The following is an 18,238-nucleotide window of genomic DNA, read 5'->3' on the forward strand; positions in this document are numbered from 1 at the left end:
TTGGAGGTCATATAGTTCAACCTCTATCCAATTCAGGGAACTCTGCATCACTTGTCTTGACAGGTGGTTACTCAGGATCGACTTAAAACCTTCCAGTGATGGAGAGTTCTGTAACTTCACAAGGAAAGAAAGAGTCCAGATGTGTTGAACAGAATCAGTCCTAAGATCTGGGCATTATACGTCTGTAGCTATCAGGATAGGTTCATATATAAGTGACAAAACATCCAAACGAACAGGGACCTAAACACACAAATACTTTTTTTTTTTTTTTTTAATGAAAAAAATGTCTGGCAGTTGGCAGTGAAAGGCTATTATGGAAATTCCACAAAACCTTCAGGAACTTAGGCCCCTTTCAGGTCCAGGCTGCCAAACCTAGGCATTTATCTACGTGGAACCAGATGGCTGTTTGAGCTCCAGCTATCGGGTTTAATTTCCAACCAGCATGAAGGGTGAAGGGGCTATCTTTTAAGAAAGACTTCAGAAAGCTGAAACAAAATTCTTCTACACATGTCTCACTGACCAGAATACAGTCACATGAAACACCTGATGCAAAGGATACCAAGAAATGCAGTCTTTAAGCTGCCATATGTGCAGATAACAGTTGTAGGTCCTATTACTAAGAAAGATGGGGAGAGTGAGATTTAGAATAGAATAGGTGTTGACAGACCTTTTCTGCAAAAGGCCAGAGAGTAAATACTTTCAGCTTTGCAGGCTGTATGACCTCAGATGCAAATACTCAACCCCGCTGTTGCAGTGCAAAAGCAGTCATAGCCGATACATAAGCAAATAAATGTAGTTGTGTCCCAGTAAAACTTTATTTGCAAAAACAAGCAGTGGACTGGATTTAGCTCAGTTGCTGACTTACCCCTGGAGCAGACAAACAGAAAGGTGTGCCACATTGATTCACGTATCTGCAGATAACACTTATTTTGTTGACAACCTTTATCATATTGTTGGGTCACATTAATATGTTAGCAACTAGATCCTTGGTTTCGTTTTATATGAAATGCTGATTAAGCAGTGGTTTTATTTCTTTGAAACCTTGCATTTGTCTTTGATACACTCGGTCTTTTCTGCCACTGGTGAAATTGTTAAGCAGGCCTTCAACCTCTTTCAAATTGTTAATGAAATTGATGAACAGAATAGTGATAGGCATGTTACAGAGATTTTTCTCCCAATTGAACAAATACACATTCATTGAACACATATGCCAGACACTAAAGCATCATTGTAGCTACAAAAGCATCGAGGATGGAGCTCTTTCCCTTTAGCGCTATGTGGTACAGTTCAGTGGTGAAAACTTGGCAGCAAATCAGATTCATTCAGGGAACTTGATCAAAGAGTGGATTCCTGGAGAAAACCTGGGGTAATTTTAATTAGATTTACAGTGGGTCAAGGGTCAGGGCATCTTTGTTTTTAATACAATGGCCTGGTGATTCTGATATAGTCCATGATTTGAAACCTAATGGCTACTAGTTTTGAGAAGGACGTCATAAGACCAATTCCTGTATCTTGCCTACAATGGTATTATGATTTCCTGGCCTCTGATTTCCAAGACTGGTATTCCATTTTTTTTTTTTTTTAACTTTGTGGTCTCCACTTAATCTTAGTGAGTAGTGATTACTTTTTCCTTTCTAAGTAATCACAAATAATAAATGTTACTAGTTGCTAATGCTTACTGTATATCCTGGCACAGTGCTAAACACTTTACACATAATGTCTTATATAAACCCCATAACAATCCTATGCGGTACTACTATTATTAACAATATTTTACAAATGGATAAACTGAAGTATAGAGAGGTAAATAATTGCCCAGGGTCACAACTCTTACAAGTAGCAGAAAAAGGACATAAACCTAAGTTCATCCAATTTTAGGGCACCTGCTTTAAACTATTCTTCACTACCATACCTTCAAATCAATTTTTCAACATTTCTTTCTGGGTTTCATTAGATTTACCTAAGATTTACTAATCCATGTGATCTACGCTCTACCTTTTCCCCCTTAAAAAGGCATCTTAAGCCAGACACAAAAAAATACATACTGCATGATTTCATTTATAGAAAGTAGTAAACAAGCAAAACAAATCCATGCTGATTAATGTCAGGATAGCGGTTACCCTTGGAAGGGGACAGGAGGACGCCTTCTCAGATGCTGGTAATGTGTCTCTGATCTGGTTGCTATTACAGGGGTATGTTTAGTTTGGAAAACATATGGGCCTGTACATTTATCTTTTTTTTTTTTTTTTTTAAATCATTTATTTATTTATTTATTTATTTATTTATTTATGGCTGTGTTGGGTCTTCGTTTCTGTGCGAGGGCTTTTCTCTAGTTGCGGCAAGTGGGGGCCACTCTTCATCGCGGTGCGCGGGCCTCTCACTATCACGGCCTCTCTTGTTGCGGAGCACAGGCTCCAGACGCGCAGGCTCAGTAATTGTGGCCAACGGGCCCAGTTGCTCCACGGCATGTGGGATCTTCCCAGACCAGGGCTCGAACCCATGTCTCCTGCATTGGCAGGCAGATTCTCAACCACTGCGCCACCAGGGAAGCCCTGTACATTTATCTTTATGTTTATTATACTTCAATAAAAAGTAAAACTATACCTCATGCGTCTCTATTATTAAGGTACTGAGAGAGATGTACTGAGGCATATTTAAAATCATATATGAACTTTGGAAAGTACTATATCTGTGATTCTCAACACTTAATGCTCATAAAAATCACAGGAAAATATTATCAGAGCCCTGCCTCCCAGAGATTCTAGTATTAAGGGGGGTTTGGCATCTTTAGTTAAAAAGCTCACCAGGTAATTCTCAGGTGCAGCGAGGATTGAGAACCACTACTCTGGTCTATGGGGCATTCTTCTAACCTCCTGCACCTATAGGTAGACCAGGAGATAGGAAACAGCTGAGCGGCTCAGGCTCTGGTCCTGAAGATCCCTGCAAAAGGGTGAGGGAGGAAGATGTATGGAAATCATGGGAGTAAGGGAGGGGAAATTAGTTGAATCAATATTCAGAGATAGTTAGGATATAATGTAGACACCTGAGGCTCTGTCCTGCCTACATAAATGAAAATAAAATGCCTTTTAAAAAATTGTATTTTATCTAAGCTTACCAAATTGAAGGCCTAAGATCATTGCATTTCTGCCCAAGGCTCTCTTCAGTGTGCCATTATCTTTAACTATGGTATGGAAAGTCATTTTTGCAGACTTTCATTCATTTATTTATTCCAGTATTTTATTGAGTGTGTACCTCCGATACTTTGATGAGCTAGACAATCAAAGGCTTTTTTTTTTTTCGTCATAGAGGTTATGTTCCATAGAGGGAGAAAAAAATAAAGAAATAATAAACAAGATAAAATTTTATTTATTCAGTCCCCAATATGCAGGTGTTTTACCTGAAATATATTAATCCTTAAAACTCAGAAAGAGGGCTTCCCTGGTGGCGCAGTAGTTGGGGATCCGCCTGCCAATGCAGGGGACGTGCGTTCGAGCCCTGGTCCGGGAAGATCCCACATGCCCAACTAAGCCCATGTGACAAAACTACTGAGCCTGCGGTCTAGAGCCTGTGTGCCATGGCTGCTGAGGCCTGCACGCCTGGAGGCCGTGCTCTGCGGCAGGAGAGGCCACCGCAGTGAGAAGCCCAAGCACCACAACGGAGAGTGGCCCCCGCTCGCTGCAACTAGAGAAGGCCCAAGCCCAGCAACGAGGACCCAACGCAGCCAAAAATAAATAAAACAAACAAACAAACAAAAAAACTCAGAAAGAGAAGGATGATAGTCACCTGCGTTACTGATGAAGAAACTGCAGTGCACACCGTAATCTGATGGAGTCCACCCCTACCCTTTCCCAACATACTTCCTCGCCATCCGGAGTTATAGTTAGTGCAGCTTTGTAGATGGAATGTGATGGAAGTAGTTGACAAATGGCAACAAACTGAGCACTTTCTAGACTCTAGTCAATGTTCTGTGTATTGAGAGGCATATGAGCAACCAGCCATTCATTTCTTCTTTCTTAGCATTCATAACGTAGTTTAGGAGATAAGATTCCGTTTCTCTCACACATGAAAACTAATTCGAGGCAGAATGTGAATGCTAAGTGCCAAATAAGAAGATCAGATAATAAAGAACATAAAATGTCAGAGGAAAGATGTAAAATGTCTGTCCCTGCTGGATAGTGCAATCTTTCTTAAAAGCAAATCTCATAATGTCCCGTATATGTTTAAAGTCCTTCAGCTGCTTTCAATCAATTCTAGGGTGGTCCACAAACTCGGTATAGAATAGGAGGCCCTTTTGGATCTCATCTGTCTTTACTGCTCCAATCCCATACCCCTCCAGCCTCATACTCCTCCAGGCCAAATCAGTCCATATGTTATCTTTTCCAGGAAGCCATCTCTGGTGACATACATGCCCAAGCTTCATAGTTTGGGTGCACTCTTGGTTATATTTCTCTCATAGCTCTCATAACACTGAATTAAACTTTTCTTATTATTTATGCACTCCCCTTCTCTGTGCAATTTGGTAACTTAAATTCTTCCAAAAGTCATTTTTAGTAGACATGGTAGACTGCCCACTCAATACTCATTAACTCAGTCTTCCTTGTCAACACAAACTAGCTTTATCTAAGTATTCAGCTTTCAAGGAAAGTGACTATATTCTCAATTGAGGAGTCAATCCTAGATTAGTACATTGGTTTACTGCCAGTAATTGGTTTAGGAATGGAAGAGTGACATAATTCTGGCCAACAAGACATGAAAGGATGTCAACTGGGTGGCAAGAAACTCCGGGAAAGATTTCTTCTCTTTTGAAAAGTGACACAGAGGAATAGATTCTTTCTTTGGACATTGTTATGTCTGGAAGCTCTGTAGGAAAATGTGGCAGCAGAAATATATAAAGAAGCTGGATTTTCTTGGTCCTCATTAAGTGGATGAATAACAAACTCTGGAGCCACCCTGGCTAGGGGCGTCTTGTCTTATAATCTGCACCTGAAGGTATCCAAAATGATACAAAACTGCCTCTCTTATTTTTTATATTTTGTTCTATATAAACACGCTGAGAGTTCAAAATGGTTGATTCCCCACTTAATCACCAGACCTGTGTTTTTCAAACAATGGCTGTGAATATCAGAGATTTAACATTATTCAGGGAGATGCTAAAGTCAGCAATGTCATCTGCTCTAGTTTCTAGTTTTTAAAATTGAACAATGGAAATATACTATTTTTATTTAAAATGGAATAATTGGAGAACCTCTGAATACTTTTAGATGAGGATTTCAAGTAGTTAATAAAGCCCAAATAAAATGAGGTGGCTGATGACTTAGTTATTTAGTAGATCTCTCATCCAATTTAATGTTAGTGCCATCACGATAATTTTTAGTTTTATGTTGTTTTTGTTTTTAGTAATATATTATTTAATTTTTAGTTTATACCCATAATAACCATTTGGATAGATCAAAGAGAAATAAGGGATGCCAGTGCTGAGGTACAAGTTGATGGGAAGTATAAAAACAATACTAACTGCAAATTTGCCTCAGTGGGTTCTACACAAGATCCAGTTATCTGTTACATTTATCTGTTCAAAATTCTGCTCAGTATGGAAAGATGCCTCCAGTACTTTGAAAATTCAACAGATAAAATCTAGTGACTATTATATCTAATTTGGCTTTTCATTTGTGGGGAATAAAAACTCTCCACACCCACAATCTGTTACTTGAAGAGAAGAGCTTATAAATCACAGTTTAAAACCTTCCTTTTTTGTTTCATCATTTTTTAAAAATGGAAATTATAGAAATAAGCCCCTTGATTTTTGAAGTGTAAAATGCAGAATGCTAAACAAGGTCATGAAAAGCTTTGTATACTTGTATGTTGTATATGTTTAATGACATCTCTAGAATTGAAGTATAGAGAGTTCTTTTTGTCATTTTTAAAATGTTTTATTTACATCTAATTTTAGACTTAAACAGACTACCCAAGGATGCCCTCTACCCATCTTCTTACCCTTATCTAACCATAGAACAATTATCAAAGGTAAGAAATTAACATTGGCACAATACTATTAATTAAACTAGAGACTTTAGTCAAATTTCACCAATTTTCCATAAATGTTCTTTTTCTGTTCCAGGATCCAACCCAAGATCTCACATTTAATTTAGTTGCCATGCGTCCTTGGTCTCCTCTAGTTTGTGACATTTCATCAGGCTTTTCTTGTCTTTCAAGACCTGATGTTTTCTCATTATTAGGTTGAGTCTGTGAAGTATTGGGAAGGATAACAGGGGTGGTCTGCACCTGTCAGGGGGTAGATGATATCAATATATATTCCTGGTAATATTAACTTTGATCACGTAGATAAGGTGGTGTCTGCCAGGTTTCTTCACTGCAAAACTACTATATTTCCATTCACAATTAAATATTGGGGACAGATATGCCTTATAATTAATAAATATGTGGGGGAAAAATAGTTTTTCTGTTTCTGTATAAATTTTCATTCACTAATTTTAGCAGCCATTTGGTAGATCTTGCTAGCAGCAGCTTATTACTGTGGTGTCCCTACTCCCCATTTATTTATTTATTCAGCTTTCTATTTATATCTGTATGGACTCCTGGGTACTTATGTTATTCTTTTGGGTTATAATCTAATACTGTTATTATTTATCTTGTTTTTGAAGTTGTACCAACTTGGGCCATCATGAGTGTATGCTGATACCTCTGACTCCAATCTAGAACCAACCATATGGTTCATTCTGGCCTTCCCTTTTCGCTTGGCTCTCATTATCACTGTGTATTTACTTACTTGTTAAGTTTAGTATATGCATAGTTTCAGAATTGGTAAACCATATTTCTGGGAGAAATACATTTACCAAATAGAATGTAAAGGTAGCATAAAATTATTTCTATCTATAGCTGTACAGAAGCTAATCAAATCACTTTTTTCTAAACATATTTAGCTGAGTTCATTTCTTCCCCACCCTCTTTATTCAGTTGTAATGTAGTTTCCACCTTCCAACTCCTGCCATCCATTGTTCTGTCTTTGGTACTCAAGGATATGCCTTTTCCAAAGTACCTTATAAATGGATTCATGAAATATGTAACCTTTGAGATCTGGCTACTTTCACTTAATAAAGTGCATTTGAGATTAATCTATATTGTTGTGTGGAAAAACAGTTTATTCTTTTTAGCTGCTGTCCCATATATGGATGTACTACAGCTTGTTTATGCATTCACCAGTTGAATAAAGGATACCTGAGTTGTTTCTATTCATTGGTGATTTTGAATAAAGCTGACATTAAACATTCAAATAAAGATTTTCATGTGAAAATAACTTTTCATTTTTTTGTAGTAAATATCTAGGAGTGGGATTTCTGGGTCATAATGGCAAACGTATTTTTAAGTTTATAAGAAACTGCCAAACTGTTTTGCATTCCCACCTGCAATGTATTGGAAAACCAGTTGCTCTGCATCCTCACCAACACTTGTACTTTTAAAACTTATTTTAGCCATTCTAATTAAGTGTTTAGTTGTATCCCAGTGAGGTTTTAATTTGCATTTCCCTAATGACATCTTTCCATGTCCTTATTTGCCGTTTGTATATCTTCTTTTTTGAAGTATTTGTTCAGATCTTTTAGACCTTTTTTTTAATGTTTTCCTTTTATTTTCTTATTCTTGAATTTTGAGAATTCTTTATATATTCTGGAAATAAGGGCTTTTCTTTAGATTTTCTGGAAATAAGGACTTTGTCAGATGTATAATTTTCAAATTTTTTTTTTCCCAGTTGTGCTTTCTGTTTTCATTCTTTTAACTCTGTCTTTCATAGAACAGTAGTAAATTTGGATAAAGTAGAATTTATCATCTTTTTCTTTTGAAGATCGTTCCTTTACTGTCACATCTAAAAACTCTCTCTAACGCAAGATTTTCTTCTAAACTTTCTTCTTGGAGTTTGATAATTTTACATGTGAAATTTAGGTATATAATTTACTTTAAGTTAATTTTCATATAGGTTGAAATTCATATTTTTGCATATGGATGTCCAATTTTTCTCACCATAATTTTTTGCACAGACTAGTCTTTCTCCATTGAATTGCATTTGCACTTTTGACAAAAATCAGTTGACTGTATTTACGTATATCCATTTCTGTTTCATTGACCTACAGGCCTTTAAAAAAAGTCCTTTCATCAATGTATGTATTTTCAATATACAAATTCAACACATACGTTGTTGGATGTATAGCTAACACTTTGAGGGTTACTTAAATTATTTTTTTAAATTTTGAATTCTAATTATTTATGGCTGGTATATAGAAATAATATTGATTTTTGTGTATCGATCTTGTGTCCTGCAATCTTGTTAACACACTTACTTGTTTGAGGACATTTTTATAAGTTCTTTGGAATTCTTTACATATTAATTCATCTGTGAATAAAGACAGTTTTATTTCATTTTTTCTAATCTTTCTGCCTTTTATTCCTTCTTATTGTGTTATTGTACTGGCTAGAACTTCCAGTACAATGTCAAATTGGAGTGTTGAGAGAGTATATCCTGTCTTGTTTCCAATCTTGGGGGTAATGCATTCAGTCTTTCACCATTCAGTCTGATGTTATCTGTAGATATCTTATAGGTATGCTTTATCGTCTTAAGAAAAGTCCCTTCTATTCTTAGTTTTCTGAGAGTTTTTATCATGAATTTATGTTGAATCTTATCAAATACTCTCTATGTCTACTAAGATGATAATGAGTTTTATTTAGTAAATAATTTTTACTCTTATATTTGTTATTTTCTTCTTCTCGCTTTGGATTTACTTTGTTCTTCATTTTCTTGTTTCTTAAGATGGAAACTTAGGTTATTGATTGGAGACCTTTCTTTTTTTCTAATATAAAAATTTAGAGAAGCGACATCATCATGATGGTGACATAGGTCACTCCTGACTTCAGTCCCCTTCACAAAAAATCAGCTAGCAGCTATTCATAGACAAGACACCATTGTGAAAATCCCAGAACCCAAGGATGAGGCTGACATACCTCCTGGACAACAGAGACCAAGACAGACTGCATTACAAAGGTAAGAGAAGCCCCTCACCCAGGCCATCACACTACTGCACCAAGAGGGCTCCCCTAGGCCCACAGCTCCTCTAGTGGGAAAAGAGAGCCCAAGGTGGACATCCAGCTTCCTCAGTGTTGCAGGACACTTGCCAGGAGGCTATTTTAGGTCTCATCTCATAGGGATCCCTAGAGGAAACTGCAGAGCTTGGCCACTGGGGATCAGATAGAGACTGAGAAGAGAGGTAAGTCTTACAGTCCATCAGTGCTCAGATCTTTGCTGACCATGTTTCTGCTTGCACTGATGCCCAAGCAGAGATCCCAATCCGCAGCTGTACTCATCCGCAGAGCCAAGTCGGTAGCCCCATCTGGCCCAGGGGCTCGGCTGTTAGTTCTGCCTGATTTAGATCCCTAGCCGATGGGCCATATCAGCTGTGGGACCCATTCCAGGTCCCTACCCGGTTAGGGGAGCAAATTTTTCGTCCCTTCCAATGCTAAGCATAGCCTCCAGTCCTGCCCCAGCAGGAAGCATGGCCTGGCAGCCATGGAGCATATCCTAAGGCCTGTGTGGCCAGGAAGGCAAGCCAGCAGCCCTGTTAACTATTAAACATAGCCTCTGGCCCCACATAACCAGGGACTCTGAACAGTGATCCCGAGCAGCCTTGGGGTCCCGCCGATGGTACCGCCCAGCTCTGGAGCCTTGCCTACAGCCCCATCCTGCATCAGAGCCCAGCCAGTGATAATCCCCACCCCCACCTCAGAGCCGTGAGGCTCTGTATAGCCTGTGACATCACCTGACCAAGGAGCCTGGACAGCAGCCCAGCCTGACTTTGAAGCAGTCTCCAGCCTCATCCAACTCTGGGGTACAACTAGAGACCTCACACAACCAAGGAACCTGGCCAGTGACCTCACCCAACAGAAGAGCACAGCCTGTGGCACTGGCTGATCACAGCACAGCGTGAAGTCCTGTCTGACCTCAACACAGAGTCCAGCCAGCAGCATCGTCCCCTCAGAAAGCACAGCCTGAGGCCTCACCCACCCGAGGGCAATTGTAGAACGTAGCCTGGAGTCCCACCCAATCACAGAATCCAACCAGTGGTACCACCTTGCCAGGGAACACAGCCTTCCATCCTGCCCAACCAAAGGTGACTGCACAGCCCCACTAGTAGACCCACCTGACCACAGAATACAACCAGCAACCCCGCTTAAGTGCAAAGCCCAGCCAGCAGGTCCACTCAGTCGCAGAGCCCAGGCATTGCCAACTCCCTGCCACCAACTTCAGGGCACCATCAGTGGCCTTGCCCAGCTAGAGAGTCCAATAACAAGCCTGGCTTGCCCATGGATGCTACCAGCTGACCCAACCAGTAAATAAATAATAATCACACATATTAAGAAATTAGAAAGATCTCAAATAAATAACCCAACTTTATTCCTCAAGGGACTAGTAAAAGAAGCATATACCCTAAGCCCAAAGTTAGCCAAAGGCAAGAAATAATAAAGATCAGAGCAGAAATGAATTAAATAGACAATAGGAAAACAATAGAAAAGATTAATAACACTAAGAGTTATTTCCTTGACAAGATAAAATTGACAAACCTTTAGGTAAAGTAATCAGAAAAAAGAGAGAGAGGACTCAAATAAATAAAATTATAACTGAAAGAAGAGACATTACAACTGATACCACAGAAATCCTAACGATCATAAAATACTACTTTATACTAACAAGTTGGACAACCTAGAAGAAATGAATAAATTCCTAGAAATATATTATCTACCAAGACTGAATCATGAAAAAATTTTAAAAATCTGAACAGACCAATAACAAGTAAGGTTATTGGATTAGTAATAAAAAAATGTCCCCCAAGGGAAAAGCTAAGAACCATATGGTTTCACTGGTGAATTCTACCAAACATTTAAAGGAGAATTAACACCAATTCTTCTCAAATTTTTTCCAAAAATTAGAGAGGAAAGAGCACTCCCCAAATCATTTTATGAGGCCAGCATTACCTGGATACCAAAGCCAGATAAGGACCCTACAATAAAAGAAAACTACAGACCAATATCCCTGTTTATTATAGATGTAAAAATTCTCAACAAAATACTAGAAAACTGAATTCAGCAGCTCACTAAAAGGGTCTTGATCAAGTGGGTTTTATCCCTGGGATACAAGGGTGGTTCAACTTTCACAAATCAATAAATGTGATATACCACATTAACAGAATGAATGATAAAAATCATACAATCCTCTCAATAGATACAGAAAAAAAAGCATTTTACAAAACTCAACAAATTGGGTATAGGAGAAACATACCTCAACTTAATAAAGGCCATATATGATAAGCCCACAGCTAACATCATACTCAGTGGTGAAAGGTTAAAAGATTTTCCTCTAAGATCAGGAACAAGACAAGGGTACCCTCTCTCACCACTTATAGTGGTAATTATTTCACAACATACACATATGTCAAATGATCATGTTGTACACTTTAAACTTACACAATATTATATGTCAGTTTTATATCACTAAAGCTTAGGTGAGGGGAAGAATTTAATGCTATCAGTTTCCCTCTAAGCACTGCTTCCTTGCATCTCTCAAATTTTGAAATGTGGTATTTATATTTTCATTGAGGTCAAATATTTTTAAATTTCCACTGAGACTTCCTCAATGACAAATGGGGGCATTACAAGTATGTTGTTTGTTTTCCAAACATTTAGGGATTTTCCAGATAATTTTTTGTTATTTATATTTCTAGCTTAATTCTGTTATGATCCAAGTATATACTTGGCATTTTTTTCTATTATTTTAAATTTTGTTGACGTTTGTTTTATGGTCACAATATGGTCTATCTTGGAGACTGTTCCAAATGCCCTAGTAAAGAAAATGTATTCTGCTGCCATTTGGTAGAGTGTTCTACAAATGTGAATTAGTTCTAATTGTTAGATAATGTTCTTCGTAACTTCTGTATCTTTACCTACTTTCTGCATACTTTTTCTATCACAGTTTGTTGAAAGCCAGACATCTTATATAGACACTGGAGACTGGCGTAAATAGTTTTATGCCCAGAAATAAGCACGCCTTCCTCTCTGATAGGACTTCAGTGTGGGAATTTGAGTGTATTATATTTAGGAGTTGGTCTGGGTTGAAGGTCTTTTATTGCTATGGTTACCCTTAGAGCAACCACAAGCATCAAATTCCTATAGTGATTGTGTTTGGGGCCGAGGGAGCTGATTCGACAGGAATATCTGCTTTTCCTTTTAGGTCTTTCCTTTGAACTATTCTAAGACAGGGTCTGTTTTAGGTCTGTCAGCAGTATCTGGCTGTTACTTGCTACTGGAATCTCATCAGTGGGGTGGGGGAGAGGGGGCAGCCATGGTATGTTGGGGAAGTAGTGGAAAGTGTTCTCTGTTGTTCTGATGAACCCCCATTCTTAGGCCGGCACCTGTCCCTGGTGCCATTTTAGCTTTTTTCCCCAACCCTACCATTTAGTCCTGGGCGCACCATGTATTCCTGTCCCTCCTGAGGGATAGAGGTTTTTTTCTCCCTGTTGCCTTCCCCAGAGTCCGTGAATTTTCACCGAGGTCCTAAGGGTAAAAATGTTTTGTTGACCTTCGTTCCACAAATTAAGGCTCTCTTCATGGGGAAAATAGGGGAAATGGTCTAGGTGGAGTCCTGTACCTCTCCTACAGAAGCTGTGGTTCTCCACCCCCCCCCCCAACCAGGGCCTTCACCACAACAAAGGCTTTTTAAGGGCTCTTTCCTAATTATTCTGTGAAAGCATGATGAGGTCCATGAAGAAGGAGCCTGTCGGAGGGTGCTGAAGAACTTCAATTTCCTTCACACTCTCCTGCCAGATACATTTGCCCCTCACCACATTGTGATCTAGTCTAACTGAATTCTCCTTCCTGATGCCTAGGGGCCTCTACTCCAGGTAAGTAAGTGTTCACATCTCTTTGCTCCCTTAGGTACCTGTGTCTCCTTGGCTTTGGGACTAGTTGATTGCCCTGTGCCTCCTTTCTCCAGTGGATTTGAAAAAAGTCGTGAATTTGCACTTTATCCAGATTTTTAATTATTTGTCTATTTTTTTTTAATTATCAGGGTGAGAGAGATGCTGTCATATCCTTGAGCAGAAACCAGAAGCCGTTTAGGAAGCTTTTAAGGGGCAACCTGGTTAAAAGCAGGGACTATGGATCTTGTCTTAAAGTGGCAACTGTATAGCATTTTATTTTAAGAGTAAGAAATCCTTTGTCCCAAATCAAAGAATAGGGAGAAGGGGAAGCAGCTGATAGAAACCTGGAAGCCAAAAGGTGAGCTAACAACTCCCTCCTACCTCATACCATCACCCTATACAGTTTGGTCACTGTGCCCAAACCACTTAAAAGTCAAAACGCCTCTAGCTTCCTCACTCTGTCTCTCTTTCTCGCTCTCACCCACCTTTTGCACTTTCTGTCTCTATTGTTGTGTCTCTTTATCTGTCTTCCTCTCCACCATACCCCTCAGTAAAATGGCTAAAACAGGGCCTCGTCCCTTTTTCATGTCACAGAGTAAACTTTCTAAATGATGGGAGCAAAAAGGAAATTCTGTCCCTGTCATGCCTTGGGGATATGGTTGACAGTGTTTTTTTGTTTTGTTTCATTTTTTTAAGCTTCAGCCATTAGCTGCCTTGTCTCCACTTGACAATCCACGCAAGAGTCGTTGTCTAATTCCCCCTTCAGCCCTTTCTCCATTGGAATCTGGCCAGATGATACGGTTCAAAACTGATGAAGTCACTTCAAAACTTTTTAAGGAGGTTCAAGACTGTATATATAACTGGGGAAAGGTTTATGAGTCACAAAATACTAGGCTTGTATAGGCTGTAGGCAAATGTGTAGTGATTGTCTCCCAGTTTTGACTCCTGCTCACTTGTTCTGACCCTTTTTTGCAATAGTCTGATAACCTTATACCTGAATTTTATCTGCACTGCAAGTGATTCCCCACTAGCCTTGCATGGCTGTGTGCAGGGTGTACTATTTTCCTTTTGCTTTGTGATGATTTCTCATTCTGCATTCATAGGTCAGTCCTGCCCTGCTCCATAATTGCACAGACCTCCAGGAACCTAGGTCAGGTTCAGAGGTGTTGCTTCTTATAGTCTAGGAGAAGAATTTGGATATCCCTGTCCAAACTTCTAGGAGAAGAATTTGGGTATCACTGTCTGCCTCATTAAGAGAGTAAATGTGTGAGTGAATAGAAGAACAAGATAACAAACTAGCTGAGGTCCCAGCCACAAAAGACTTCTCACAGAGAAGTAACTTAAACTAAGTTTTGAAGGATGTTTATATCTGAGATTGGTAAAGAGGTGAAGCAAATGCCCTAAAAAATACATAAATCATCCCTCTATACCAACACTCCCTTTGCTGCCTTTCCAAGATTAACACCATGTCAGTACATTGCTGGCAGCCAATGTCACCATCATTTTTCCTCCTCCTCTGATCTCTACCTTATTTCTTAGATATTTTAGTTTTGCTTCTGTTGATAATTCAATACTACAGCTTCCTCTGTGTTTCCATTCTGTGGAGCCACACAGCTCACTTTTGATCCTGCATCTGCAGCCCATTCACTGATGAACGCCTGAGACCTTTCATATCCTTTATCCCTGTTATGACTCACTCTCTTGGATGCATGATACTTGCTCTTGAATTTTGTGAAAGCTTTATTTTTTTCAATAATTCTCACTTCACCCAAACCATCTGTTTCTTCCAAGATTCTACCTTGAGGTGCTTCAATGCTGACTAACCAGCACCCTAGTATCATGGACTCCTCAGTAAACTGGCTAAGGCAGTTTATCCCAGGGATACCCCCTTGCTGGATACTCTTTCAATATTTTACCAAGAGTCTCTTTAGCTAAGAAGTTTATTTGCACAAACTGCTGAAGGGACTGTTGGGGGTAAAATATTGAAAGAGTAGAGAGCACCCAGACACATTGGTTTTTTCTGAGTTCAAAGTTCCTGAAGCTGAAGAGTGGGGTGGGGGGGGAGGGAGGGGGTGTGAGTGTGGGGTGATTCTAACCATAACACTACATCTGTCCTTCAGATTATCTTCTGTCTTAGCCCTAGGGACCCAAGCCTTCATCCTGAAGGGAGAGAGGGAGAGATCTGAACAAGAAAGCCAGTAAAGGCTCTAAATCATAGGGACACTAATTGCAAATTGGCATCAGGTGTGCCAGCATAGGAGCCTTTGGAGAACCTTCATCATCTCTTCAGGTGATCATCATTAAGGCCTCTGACTTCATTTTATACATACAAGTGTTTCTCCCATGGTGGCATGGGAGAAAATGTCCTAAAGTTTTCCCCTTCGAACTTAAAACAATTTTGTCTGGTTTGATGGTGTTAATCTTTTCACAATGTGTGCATCATCAAATCACCATGTACACTTTAAACATATTATTACTTTATTTGTCAATTATACCTCAATAAAGCTGAAAAAAAATCTGATTTACACTGTTTAAAAATCTCTAAAATATCTCCAGCAAGGTAAAAAGGTAGGATCTCCATGTTTAAATTTGTTGCAAAAATTTACATAGACATTCAATTTGTATTTAAAGAGTATACTCTAAAAAATTAAATTTGTAAGTTCACAGCAACAAGCAACAGTGATATTTTTGTTACTACTATTTGTCTGTTTCTTTTTTTTGTTTTTTGTTTAATTATAGAAATGTAGGTGTATTTTCCTTTATTACTCCAAATATATTTCAAAATTTGTTTTATGAAGTAAAATTTATACATAGTGAAATGCACAGATCTTTTAAGTACTGATATATTTCTCAGCCTCGACCAAAATATAAAGTATTTCCATCACCTATCTCAGAAATTTCACTTCTGCCCCCTTCCAGTCAATCTTGCCCCCTAAAGTCACCAGTATTCTTATCTTTATCACCATAGTTTGGTTTTGCTATTCTTGAGTATCATAAAAGTGGAGATATATAGTGTTTACTTTTATGTCTCGCTTCTTTTGCTCACTGTAATTTTTTAGGGATTGTTTAATGCATCAATTAAATGTTCTTTTTAAAATTTTTGAACAATTTTTCATTCTAATAACTTACTACAATTTGTTTATCCATTCCCCCAGTGATAAGCATCAGAGTTATTTCTAGTTTTGTACTATTCTGAATAAAGCTGTTTTAAACAGTCTTGTGCAAGGGTATCATGAACATATGTTTTTGTTTCTTTTAGATAAATACTTGTGGTAGGCAGAATAATGGCCTCTCAGATACCCACATTCCCAGAACCTGGAATAAATTAGTTAAGTTACATGTGGAGGGGAGTTCTGGTAGCAGATGGAAGTAATGTTGCTAATCATTAGCTGACCTTAAAACAGGGAGAACTCACTGGATATCCAGGTGGGCCCACTGTCATCACTAGCGTCCTTAAATGTGGAAGATGGAGGCCGGAGAGTCAGTGCCAGAGTGATGTGGTGAGAGAAAGCCCTGACGGGATGTTTCTGGCCTTGAAGGTAGAAGGAGTCCATGAGCTGAGAAACGTGGGCAACCTCTGAAAGCTGAAAAAGGCACAAAAGTGGATTTTCTCCTTGAGCCTCCAGAAGGGAAGAGAGCCCTGTCGTCACCTTGATTTTAGCCTAGCGAGACCCACTTTGGACTTCTGAATTCTAGGATGGTAAGATAATAATTTTGTTTTGATTTTAGCCACTAAGTTTGGGATAATTTGTTCCAATGACAACAGGAAAGTACTACAGTATCATTGAGTGAAACACTAAGTCATATGGTAGGCATATAATTAACTTCATAAGGAATTACTGGATTTTTTTTGAAGCATACTAATTTGCATTCTCTCCCATCAACAGTACATAAGAATTTGGTTGCTCCAAAACCTTGCCAACATTTAGTGTTGTTCATCTTTTAATTTTAGCCATTTCGTTAGAAGTATTATCACATTGTAGTGTTAATTTGATGACTTATGATATTGGGCACATTTTCATGTATTTATGGTCCATTTCTAGGAAATATCTCAGTTCTGGGATTTATCTGTTCAAAACCTTGGCCTGTTTGTAATTGTGTTGTTTGCCTTTTTATTATTTATTTGTAAGAGTATTTAGTATGTTCTGGATATAAATCCTTTATCACATATAGGTATTGTCAACACCTTCCTCCCACCTCTGTCTTGTCTTAATATTTTCTTTACAACATCTATTGATGAGCAGATATTTTAAAATTTGATTGAACCAAATCTGTCTTTTTAGTTTAACATTTAGAGCTCTTTGTCTCATGGCTAGAAAGTCTTTGTCTAACCCAAGGTCATAATATTAATTATTCTATCACTTAAGCTAGAACTTTTAGAGTTTTAGCTTTTAATTTTTATATGTGACATGAAATGGGAATCAAGGTTCACCATTTTCCTTACTTCAGCTGCAAACAGTTTGTTGAAAAGACTTTCTTTTCCCCATTAAACTGCATTGGCACCATTCAACCATATAAGTAAGTATTTATTTTTGCATGATCTATTTGCTTCCATTGATCTATTTGTCTATTTGTATTCCAGTGCCACAGTGGCTGTTATTGTCACTTAATAGTAATTCTTTAAATAGTGTAATGTCTCCAAAACTTCCTTTTTTTGAGGATTGCATCTTCTAGATCTTTGACTTTTATATAAGTTGTAGAATCAGATTGTCAATTATATAAGTTGTAGAATCAGATTGTCAATGTCTATGCTATTTTTTTATTGCAATTGCCTTGAATCTATAGATTTGGAAAAAATGGGAATCTTAAAAATATTGAATTTTCAATTCATGAATATGGCTTTTTTTTTTTTAATTTACATCATCTTTAGATTTTCTCTTAACAAAGTTTTGTAATTTTTAGTATAGACTTAAATATGTCTTTCATTAAATTCCTAAGTATTTTGTGGTTTTTGGAGTGCTATTAAATTGTATGGCTTACTAATATCTTCCAATTATTTGTTGATGTTAAAATCAGTTGATTTCTGTATGTTGACCTTGTATTCTAGGATCTGTCTTATTCATTAGTCATTGTATCTTTCTAGGTTTCGTAGGATTTTTCTACATAAAAATAATAATAATTTTTTGCATACTCACACAACCATGTCATCTATGCATAAATATAAATTTATTTTTTTTCCTCTTCCAATCTTTATACTATTCATTTTTCCTTGCCATATTGCACTGGGTAGGAGATTTCGTACAATGTTGGGTAGAATAGTAAGA

The sequence above is a fragment of the Balaenoptera physalus genome, assembly GCF_965194825.1.
Source record: "Balaenoptera physalus genome assembly, chromosome: 2".
NCBI classification, from domain to species: Eukaryota; Metazoa; Chordata; class Mammalia; order Artiodactyla; family Balaenopteridae; genus Balaenoptera; species Balaenoptera physalus.